The following is a 12311-nucleotide window of genomic DNA, read 5'->3' as shown; positions in this document are numbered from 1 at the left end:
ACATTAATAACAAAATTCCCTTGGGGGTTAGGGATTTAGACTGTGGAATAAGTCCTAATGTCTCCTAAACACATCCCCTACTCCCATACCCCCAAACTGAAAATCCTTCCTAAAAATAACGGTTACAATTATGTTGTAATAATCACTAACCAACCTGATATTTGTAAATCAGAAAATATTTAAAAGTTCTAAAGTTCTAGAAACTAGTTGTTTCTAGGGTTAGACAGAATATAATTCAACTTTCAATAGGGGCAAACATACATTTAGAGCAAATAATTTAAAAAACATCCTTAAAACCTTCAATTCCCTGTCAGATGGGAGTCAAAAGGAATAAGAGGGAAAATCTCAGATATTCAATTTTTTTTTTCACAGGCATTGCTAGTTCAAGAACCAACACTAAGGGAATACTGGCACTTAGAGGAATAAAGTTTCCACTGTCATTTTAAAAGAAGCATTCAGATAAAAGATAAGAGTTTGCATGAAGCAGAAAGAAAACTAGGTAATGCTAAAAAGCAAATGCTGTACAAAAATTATCTTAAGTATGCTTTGAGAAAAAAGTACAAATTTTATTTACATAATTATACACTTTGTCTTTGACTTCTTTTTACCATCTTTGCTCATCTTTTCTTTGTGTTTTCGAATTTCACGAACTAATGTGCAAAAGGCATCATCAACACCCTGTCTTGTTTTTGCCGATGTTTCAATGAAAGGAATTCCATAACTTCTTGCTAAGTCCTGAGCTTGTTTTGTATCTACTGTTCTGGAAGGTAAATCACATTTATTTCCTACAAGGACCATGGGTACATCTTGTGAATCTTTAACTCTTTTTATTTGTTCTCTATAATGGTGAATATCTTCAAACGATTTAGTATTATTTATGGCAAATACACATAGAAAGCCCTCCCCAGTCCTCATGTACTGGTCCCTCATTGCACTGTATTCCTCTTGACCTGCTGTGTCAAGAATATCCAAGAGACAGGCCTCTCCATCAATTACTACTTGTTTCCTGTAGGAATCCTCTATTGTAGGATCATACTCATCTACAAAGTGATTCTGAATTAGCTGTATTGTCAAGGCACTCTTGCCTACGCCACCAGCTCCAACTACCACAAGCTTATATTCAGTCATTTTCAGCAGGCCTCTCTTCCGCGCTGGAGAGACGCTGGGTCTCATGCCCGCACGGCTGCCTGCATTAGTACCGCTCTCGAGCCCACTCTGAAATGGCGGGGGCCGGGGAGCGCAGATCTGGACTGCAAAAGGGGGGGGGATCTGCAAAGGGCTTGAGTTGAGGAGGGGCCAGTTTGGGTTATTATAATGAGCCGCCTCATCTTCTAGATCTGCCACATTTCCAGGATCTAGGGTGTTGTCATTGGATGTTTTTATGAATATGGAAAAGTTCAGGGAGTCGGCTGCTGGCTGTGTCTCCTCAGGGAGAGGGGGACAAAGGGGTTCTTTCGGGGCTATGGGCATGTCTATCACAACAGACGGGGGCCGAGGCGTATTAAAAGCCTCCGTCTGTGGTAATAGACCCGCACGCACCTCTCTGTTGCCGGGGGGCCAAGGAAGCCGAGGAGGCTGCTTGGGACAAGGGGCGGAGGCAGGACTCCGTGACTGACAGTAATTGTTGCCTATTTGGGTCCTTGTGAGCTGCTTCTACAACATCTCTGATGAGGCCCCAATAAGAGAAGACAGTCACAGGGACTGCCTCTGGACCTTCCGTTTGTATTTTCCTATTTAAATCTCTACCAACCTTCTGCCATTTGCCAGGGTGAATCTCTGGCCCATTTATAATGAACCAAGGGCAAACATCATTCACAAACAAAAAAAAACTTAACTAAATCTTTTTTCTTAACTTTAACTCCCCTTTCCCTGAGTAATGATTTAAGGTCCTTTATAAAGACCTGTTCCTTAGATAATTTCTGACCCATGAATATGAGACGGACGAATTCAACTTACCGAGGACGGGGGCTTCTCACAGCCGGGGGACTCTTACAGCCGGGGGGCTCTTACAGGGGGGGGGGGGGTTCTCACTGAAAAAGAAGGGGTCGCGACGACTTCTCTGCTAGGCACTGGTCCGTCTGGCAAGAGTCCGTGCCTCAGGACGTTGTGCGCCACTTGTCCCGTCCTGCGGGACCAAGTTATTCATGGGGCCGAGGAGGACCCAGCCTGCAAAGGAATGGGTGGGAAAGAAGGAGCGAGACCAAGAGAGTTTGTTTTAAGGTCTGATGAAGAGAGAGAGATCTTTATTGCTGGTAAACAGGACTTATATACTCTTTGAAGAAGTGGGCAGGGAGAGGGATTCTTGTAAACAACTGTTGAAACATTTTGTGGTTAGGACACCTGGTGCCGAAACACTCTGTGGTTAGCAGATTCACTTGGCATGGTACTCGGGGGTGTGGCCTTCCTACAGGGGGAAGGGTACTTGGCCCTAAGGCCTTGGTTGCTAACACCTTGTAACATAGATTGCATTCCCACCACTTTACTGAAACTCCTATCTCCAAGGCCACTAGTGATCTTCTAAAACCCAAATGATATGACTTTTTTTTCAGTTCTCATCCTCCTTGACCTCTCCATAGTACTTGAAACTTCTAGTTATCTCCTTCCTACAGAAACTCTATTTCCTCTTCTTGGGGTTTATTGGCTAGATAGATTCCTACTTTCCTTTCTTCCCTTAAACCCATCTCACTCTGGAGTTCATAGATTGGACAACAGTTCCCTGCCCAAGCACTGCTTTATGGCTAGTTTTGGGGCCCTCCTGACTCAGAATGAATGTAAATAGTAACTGTTTCTCTTTTGGCCAGCAACCCTGAGAGTCTTCCCCTCCCAGTTTGAGTTTTTTTAATTAAAGGGGCCATTCCTTGACTTGATTTTTAAAGAGGTCTATTCACTGAATGAGGGAGTATTACCTCACTCAAAGTGAGAACCTAAAAAGACCTTAACCTAAAAGGACCAGGGTCTCCCACTGCATCCAGGAATATTTCCAGTCGTCCTGATGAATATCTGGCCACTGGACCCAGATGACTCTGGAGGAAAAGGTGAGGCTGGTGACCTTTCATATCCCTCACTCACTCAAATCAAAGTCAACTGCAAGTCATGTCATCATCTCCCTGTTGTCATGGTCCTCTGTGAGAACAAAGGACAAATACAAACAAATCTTTCCTCCACTTCAAAGATACCATATTCTCCTGATCCTCCTCATTCTTCTCTATCTCCTCCTTTGTATCCTTCACTTGTCCATTACCTGAGCTATTAAAATTGTATTCTTGGCCTTCCCTTTGCCTCCCTCCACACTTCTGCTTTGGCAATCCATCCATTTCCATGCCTACAATTTTCACCTCCCTCTAGAGGACTTCCAGCTCTATATGTAAATACTGACCCTTACTTACATGGGTATTCTATTTACTGAAAGGGGTGGGAAAAGGATATTTGTAGAGAAACCTACAGAAAATCAGCTTATAAAGAATCTAACAGTTCTGAGTATCAATGATAGAATAACCCTCTTAACATATGAGTATATCCCTGAGACACCTGAAAGTAGACTCTCTCTAAGACTGATTGTTTCAGTGAATTATTTACTAGCACCTAATTTATATTAAACTGCTTTTAGGACTTGGAAGTTTATTGCTGGGAAATGCAGAATTAAAAAGATTTTTGGGGACTCTGGGACCATATCTGTGTTGTATCTGGCAAAAATGTGGACCTGTAGTTTTTCAGTCTGAGAGATGTTGCCCCATATATTACTAGGCCCTTATCTAAGGCAAGAGAAGCTAGATCATATGACTGAGAAGTCAGAACTTGAGAAGCCAATTAGTCCATCAAACATTTATTAAGAGTCTACTATGAGGGGCAGCTAGGTGGCACAATGAATAGAGCACTTGTCCTGGAGTCAGGAGGATCTGAGTTCAAATCCGACCTCAGACACTTAACACTTACTAGCCTTACGACTTTAGTCAAGTCACTTAACCCCAATCGCCCCTACAAAAAAAAGCAACCAAAAAAAAAAGAGTCTACTATGGACCTGTGCTAAGCTTCGAGGAAACAAAAAAAAAGACAAAAGACAGTCCCTGCCCTTGAGAAACATCCAATCTAATGTAGAAAGGAGGAAGTGTGTACATAAACTGTATTATAGTATAAACAAGAAATAATTAACAGAGGGAAGGTACTACAGTTTAAGAGGGGTTGGAAAAAGCTTCCCGTAGAAAATAGGATTTTTAGTTGGTACTTGAAGGAAGCCAGGAAATGAGGTAGAAATGAGGAGGAAAAAGCATTCCAGGCACAGGTGACAGCCAGAGAAAATGTCTGGAACCAAGAGATTGAGTGTCTTGTTAGCAGAAAAGAAAGGATTCCATTGTCATTGGATTGCAGAGCACATAGGGCTGGGAGGAGATATGTTATGAATGGCTTTAAATACCAAACACAGGAGTTTGCATTTGATCCTAGAAGTGATGGGTTGCTCCTAGAGTTTGTTGGTAGAGGGTTGGCACGGCAGGGGAACACATGGTTAGACCTGTGCCTTAGGAAAATCATTTCAGCAGCTAAATGGAGGATGGATTAGAGTGGGGAGAGACTAGAGGTAGACAGACCAACCAGCAAACTATTAGAATAAACCAAGCGTAAGGTTATGAGGACCTCTACCAGGGTAGTAGTAATATCAGAGGAGAGAAAGAGGGTATATTCAAGATTGGGTATGGAAGGTGAGAGAAAGTGAGGAGAAGGATTACTTCTAGGTTTTGAACCTGAGGGTCTGGGACGATGGTGTTGCCTTTCACAGTTGTGAGTCTGGGAGGATGGTGGTACCTTTGTGAGTAATAGGGAAAGCTAGAGTGGGGAGAGGGCTTAAGGAGAAAGATATTGAATTCTGTTTTGGTCATGTTGACTTTAAGATGTCTGCTAGACATCCATTTTGAGATGTCTGAATGGCAGTTGGAGATGCAAGATTGGAGGTCAGTGAGAGATTGGGGTAGGACAAGTAAAATGAAAAGGTTTGGAAGAGTACTTGTGGAGAGTAGCATAGTGAATTGATAAGGGAGGTATAATTTGATTGTCTAGCAGAAATAAAGGCCTGATTGAGGTTGGATAACATTAATTTGTAGTGGTCCCAGTGAAAACAGCTGCATGATCTTCTCCATCTTCATTCAGTAGAGCAAAGGTAGTAAATGGTGAGAGGAATGGGAGGCTGAGGCTTGGCAGGGTACAATCAGCCAATGATAAGGGGACAAAGGACCCCAGAGAAGAGGACAAGGTAGAGTTCAACTATTTCACCAAGAGGTTGAGATGAGGAAGAAGAGAAAGTGAATAATGCCAGAATAATAGCCTGGGAGAGAATTAAAGGGTGAAGAAACCAGAAATCATGGTGCAGCCCAACTGAGAATAGTCAGAGAAGCCAATAAAAGAAGCTGCTTACTGAAGACAGAGCACAGAGGCTGACAAAGCAATCAGGGTCTGCGACTGATATGGGGAACTAATCTGATTTCAGGAAAGGCTTAATGCTAGGAGTCGAGATGCATGAATGTAGACAGGCAGGTAAATGCTACAGTAGATAGAGAAATGGGCATACAGTCAGAAAGACCTAAGTTCAAATGCAGACACTAGCTGTGTGATCCTTAAAGAGTCACTTAACTCCTGCCTCAGTTTCCTCAACTGTAAAATGGGAATAATAGTAGCATTTACTTTCCAGGGTTATTTTGAGAACCAAATGCAGTCATACCTGTGAAACACTTAGCTCAGTGCCTGCCCCATAGTAGATGCCATATAAATGTTAGCTGTTATGAGACACGTATTTTTCCCACACTAGGACCTTGTGGTTTAGTTGTAGCAGTGTGTAGCTGTCAACCTCTCTGAGAAACCATCTCAATCTGCAAAAGGAGGTGAGTGACCTAGTCCTAGACCAGGAAGAGAAAGATCCTGGAGAGAGTTGGGGCAGGGGCTCCAATTTCCCTTTTAATTAAACCTTTAACTCTGTTCTTTCCCTTTTTATCTGGCTACCTGAGCTACTTACTCATACCTAAGTATCCTGGTCATATTTCTTTGGATATACTCCAAATGCCCTTCCTGATGCATCCAGACTAAATCATGATATTCTTTGTGGCCTGAATATGATAGAATATAAGATTCAGATTATCACCTAACTAATTTCTGGATACTACGCTTCTCTTAATACAGCAGAAAATTTATTAGCTTTTTGGCTACAACAATACTGATTCACATGGAGTTTGTAGTTCCCTAACAAAGACTTTCAGACTTTTTCTTACATAGACTGTTGTCTAGCCATATTTCCTTCATTTTGTACTCATGAAATTGGTTTCGGAACTCAAATGAAAAACTTTATGTTCAGCCTTATTCAAGTTCATCTCACTGAATTTGAACCATCATTCTAATTTTTGATATTCTTTGCATTTTGCCATAGTAATGTTAGATTTTCCTCCCATTTTTTTCACCTGAAGATTTGTTTTTTAAACATTTTAATTTGCTATTTCTTTATTTTAAATATTCTTTTCTTTTTAAGTTTTGAGTTCCAAATTCTCTCCTTCCTTCTCACCCCCTCCCATATTTATAAGAAGGCAAGCAATATATCAATTATATATCTGAAATCATGCAAAACATATTTCCATATAACAATATTTCTAAAAAAAAGAAAGTGAGAAAATTATGCTTCAATTTGCACTCAGAGTTCATCAGTTCTCTCTCTGGATGTAGATAGCATTTTTTCATCATGATTCCTTTTGGAATTGTCTTGGGTCATTGTACTGATCAGAACAGCCATCTTTCATAGTTGATCATCATTACAACATTGCTGTTACTGTGCACAATGATTTCCTGGTTCTGCTCACTTCATTTTGCATCAGTTCCCATGGCACTTGCCATGTTTTTTGAAACCACCCCCCTCCTCATTTCTTATAGCACAATAGTACCACATCATAATCATATGCCACAACCTGTTCAAGTCATTCCCCAATTGATGAACATCCCCTCAATTTCCAATTCTTGGACACCACAGAAAGAACTGCTATAAATATTTTGGGGCATATAAGTCCCTTTTCTTTAAAAAAAAATCTCTTTTGGATACAGACCTGGGAGTGGTATTGCTAGGTCAAAGGGTATGCACAGTTTTATAGTCCTTTGAGAATAGTTGGTTGGACCAGTTCAGTACTCCATCAGCAGTTCATGAGTGTACCTATTTTTCCCTCATCCTCATCAGCTTTTGTGACTTCTGCTAGTTATGAAGTGTTGCCTCAGGGTTGTTTTAATTTACATTCATTTAATCAATAGTGATTTAGAGCACTTTTTCATATGACTATAGATAGCATTGATTTTTTTTCTTCTGAAAATTGCCTGTTTATACCCTTTGACCATTTATCAAGTGAGGAATGTCTCTTATTTTTTAGAAATTTGATTCAGTTCAATACTCCGTATAAATTTGAGAAATTAGGTTTTTTCAAGAGAAATTTGCCGTAAAAAAAAATGCTTGCTATTACCTCGTTGTCTATGGTTTTTAACATAATGTAGTTTCCCCTGATTATCTCTTTTAATTAGGCCTAGTTTTGCTTTATCTGAGATCATCATTGCAACCCCCATTTTTTTTATTTCAGCTGAAGATAATAGATTCTGCTCCAGTCCTTTATTTTAACTCGTCTGTCTTTCTGTTTCAAGTGTATCTCTTGTACACAACATATTGTTGGATTCTGGTTTCTATTCAATTCTGCAATCTGCTTCTGTTTTATGGGTAAACCCATTCACATTCACAGTTGTGATTACTTTTTATTTCCCTTCATCCCCTTTTTTTCTCTTTTAGTCCTGTCTATCCTCTCTGTTTTGCTTCTAACCACTGCCTCTTTTAATCTGTTCTCCTTTTTATCATCCTCTCCCCTTTCTTAGATACTCGTCTCTGCCTAATTGCTGTATGGGGTAAGTTACATTTCTTTACAAAGTTGAGTGTGTATAAATACTCTTCTCTCTTTGAACTAGTTCCAATAAGAGTGAGGTTTAAGCTTTTTGTGAGAAAACTTCCATACTTCTACATCTTCCTTCCCTCGTCTCCCAAGGCATTCTTCTTTCTCATTCTTTCATTTTTTCTTGGAGATCATTCCAATATAATCACCTCACACCCATGCTGTCTGAATGTCCTTAGGACATATGTATGTATGTATGTATGTATGTATGTATGTATGTATAGGAAAACAGTTTAACTTTATTAAGTCCCTTATGATCACTCTTTCATGTTTACTTTTTTATGCTTCTCTTGAATCTTGTATTTAAATATAAAATTTTCTATTCAGCTCTGGCCTTTTCATCAGGAAAGCTTCAAAGTCCTCTATTTCGTGAAATAGCCACTTTTTTCCCTACACGATAATAATCAGTTTTGTTGGATAGGCTATTCTTGGTTATAATCCTAACTTCTTTGCTTTCTGGAATGTCATATGCCAAGTTCTCCACTCCTTTAATGTAGAAGCCACTGAATCTTATGTGATCCTGATTATGACTCCAAGATAATTGAATTGTTTCTTTCTGGCAGCTTGAAGTATTTTCTCTTTGACCTGGGAGCACTGGGATTTGGCTATAATATTCCTGGAAGTTTTCATTTGGGGATCTCTTTCAGGAGGTGATTAGTGAATTCTTTCAATTTCTATTCTACCCTCTCATTCTAAGATATCAGGGCAATTTTCCTTGATAACTTCTTAAAAGATAATGTCTAGACTCTTTGATAATGGCTTTCAGGTAGTCCAATAATTCTTAAATTATCTCTCCCCAATTTATTTTCCATGTAAGTTGTTTTTCCAATGAGATATTTCACATTTTCTTCTATTTTTCATTCTTTTGACTTTGTTTTAATATTTCTTGCTGTCTTATAAAGTCATCATTTTCCATTTGACTAAGTCTAATTTTTAAGGAATTGTTTTCTTCAGTGAATTTTTGTACCTCCTTTTCTATTTAGCCAATTCTGCTTTTTAAGGAGTTGTCTTCAGTGGATATTTGTACCTCCTTTACCATTTTGCTAATTCTGTTTTTTAAGGTATTACTTTCTTCAGGATTTTTTGGTGCCTTTTTTTCAAGTTGTTAATTCTATTTTCATAATTTTCTTGTTTCATTCTCTTTTCCCAATTTCTCTTCTACTGCTCTTATCTCTTTCTTTAACTCTCCCAGGAATTCTTGTTGGGTTTTGGTTCAATTAGCATTTTTCTTTGAGCCTTTTTTGGTAACTTTTCACATTGTTGTCTTCTTCTGAGTTTATGTCTTTGTCTTCCCTGTCACTATAGTAGCTTCTTATTGTCAAATTCTTCTTTTGTGGTTTGCCCAGTTTCCAGTTGTTGTTTTTTTTTTTTACTTTGAACTTTATGTTAAAGTTAGGCCTCGATCACCTGGGATTGTGGAGGTGCTCTCCCAAACTTCAGGCTTTTTAATGTTGCTTTTTTCAGAGCTAGTTCTGGAGGTCTGCAAGTTTTTGGTACTTCCAAGGTGGTTTGATCCTTAGAAAGGTATGATCATTGTTAACCTGGTCTGCATTCTAATCTTTAGCCAGGAAGGGCCTCGTGCTTGTGGCCCTGAAACCACTAGCACTTGGAACTATGACCATGGTCCCTGCTACCTTATGACCAACTATCAGCACTCCTGACCTCCCTGGACCTAAGACACAATACTGTTTATGGACAATAGAGTTGTCAATCAGTGTCAGCTGTACCCAGGTACCAGCAAAGGGTCCCTTGTAATCTCTTTCTGACTACTTGTCTTATCCTCTTCCTGACTCTGTGCTGAGAGTTCCCAAAGTAGCTGCTGGACTCCAGACAGTGACTCCAGAGAGACTCCAGACAGGTCTCCAGCCCCTGTATCAAATACTTGTTCAGACAACCTCTTAAGTTTTCTTAGCCCAGAAGATTGTCTCACCCCAACCTTTTGTTGGTGCTACTGCTCCAAAATTAGATTTGAGGAATTTTATTTTTAAATCATTTGGAGGGGAATGTTAGGAGAGTTCAGCTGGGTGACTGCCCCTAATCCACCATCTTGACTCCTGCAGATTTGATAAATATACTATTCTTGATTTTTGCCAAGTTATGTCTGTGAATGTGTGTCTGAGTGTGGTCTGTGTGTGTATCTCTGAGTGTGGTCTGTGTGTCTATGAGTGTGTGTGTCTGAGTGTGGTCTGTGTGTGTGTATGTGTGAGTGTGCATGGTCTGTATGTACCTGTGTGAGTATGTATGTCTGTGAGTGTGAGTGTGTATGTGTCTATGAGTGTGTGTGTATTGATAAAAATGCTATTGCATAGGGCCAAACATAGATCCATGGGACACTCCAGTGAAGATCTCCTTCGTTCCAAAGATTGACTTTTAAAACAAAACTTTAACAATAAGATTATGTCTTTTTTTAAATGGTTTTTGCTTTTTGGTCTACTATATACCGAAAGGATAAGAAAATAAATAAAAGAGACTCTGCCAGGACACAAAGAGAGATATTCTTTCTCTCTCTCTCTCTCTCTCTCTCTCTCTCTCTCTCTCTCTCTCTCTCTCTCTCTCTCTCTCTCTCTCTCTCTCTTTCTCTCTCACACACACACACACACACACGCACACACGAGTGTCCTTTCATAGACAAAAAGGTTTTCTCTAAAACTGATTTGAATTTCATTTGCAGTCAACCCCTTTCATTAAAACACTTAGAAACAATGAATTAACGTTGACCCACTTATGACTACTCATTAGTTCTGTTTATTCACTAAATTCCAAATTCATTTAATTGTACTCTATTTATCCTCATCTATGTCTTCCACAAGACTGTAATGGAAAAAAAATTGTCAAACACTTAGCTGATTAAACTATATCTATAACATTTCCCTAATTTATTAGCCTAGTAATCCTGTCCAAAAGAAAAAATAAGAGATGAGACTAACCTTGGCATGGCCTATATTTAATGACAGCCACAACCCTAGTACAAACCCTGCCAGACTATCACAATAGCCTCCTGCTTTTTACCCTCTTTCTCATTTAATTCATCCTTCACACAACTGCCAAACTTAGCCTTTTTATATATTGATCTGATCTTGTCACCCCTCTGCTCAAAATTCTTCTATAGTTTCTTACTGCCATTCAGGGAAAATTCCCATTTCTTTGCCTGACATTCAAGTCTTTCCATGATCTAGTGTCACCCTATCACATTTTTATTTCATTGTTCTCCTTTCCATACTCTCTAAGGCCATGACTAACTGGACACTTGCCATACACTGAACATATCTGTACTTTCTCATTTTGGCACATCTATTCCTGCTGTTCCCTAAGCTTGAAATGCCCTCCTCTTCCTCTCTACCTATTGAGTTCATGACCATCCTTTGAAGTTTAACTCATATTTCACCTCTTCTGTAATGTCTTCTTTGATTTACCTAGGTTGGCAATGATCTTTACCTACCCAGACCTCACACAACAATTTGTTTGAAACTATGTTTTGTAATTATCATATATTATTTTGTATTATACTTATCTCTGATCCCTTGTGACCTATAGGATGAAATATAAAATGTTCTATTTGGCTTTCAAAGCTTTTCATGATCTGACCCGCTCTTGCATCCATTCTCGATATTCTATGATCCTAATGGCACTCAGCTTGTTGTTCCTTGCTCAAGACACTCCATCTCCCTACTCTGAATGTTTCCCTGGCTCTCCCTCATGCCTCTTCATTTCTACCTTCTTGCTTCAGGTCTTAGCTAAAGTCCCATCTTCTGTAAGAAACCTTTCCTAGTCCTCCCTAATCATATTGCCTCCCCCTGAGACAATTCACAATTTGTCCTGTATTTATCTAATTTTGTACATAGTTTTTGCATGTTATCTCCCCCATTAGACTAAGAATTTCTTGAGAGCAGGGACTGATTTTTGCCTTTATTTATGTATACCTAAGCTTATCACAGTACTAGTAGGTGCTTAATAAATGCTGGTTGACTGACTTTGTATTACACTTCTCTTGTCCCATAGGTAGCAGGGAAATATTCTACTATTAGACTGTAAACTCCAAGAGGGCAAGTAATGACTCTGGATTTAGTTTTTCATCCCACACCTTGCATAGTAACAGGCAAGTAATAACTGGTTTGTTGTTACCAGTGTTGCTGAGTCCTAGAAAAACCCTTAACTAGAAAAAAAAAATTTAGATAACTATCATTAAAAAATATTATTAAAAAATCTGAACTTTGAAATAATAAAGGGAAAATCATGGATTAATGTGGAGAAAATGTAAATGACTATACAAGTCCTTGGTTAAGATAAGGTAAAAGTAAAGCAACAGTGAAATCATGAAGGAAGGAAGGAAGGAAGGAAGGAAGGAAGGAAGGAAGGAAGGAA

The 12311-nt window shown here is 39.2% G+C and overlaps 1 pseudogene; it reads right to left on the bottom strand.

The window, feature by feature from the left end:
- Nucleotides 1-531: 531 nt before the first annotated feature.
- Nucleotides 532-1238, bottom strand: LOC138173463 (GTPase KRas pseudogene; annotated as a pseudogene).
- Between the last annotated feature and the right edge of the window lie 11073 nt (nt 1239-12311).

The sequence above is a fragment of the Petaurus breviceps genome, unplaced genomic scaffold (assembly GCF_028583685.1).
Source record: "Petaurus breviceps papuanus isolate PSGF00001 unplaced genomic scaffold, PetGlider_PUasm1.0 582, whole genome shotgun sequence".
In the NCBI taxonomy this organism is placed as follows: Eukaryota; Metazoa; Chordata; class Mammalia; order Diprotodontia; family Petauridae; genus Petaurus; species Petaurus breviceps.
Note: the sequence above shows the minus strand (reverse complement) of the source record. Positions and strands in the feature narration are given on the sequence as shown.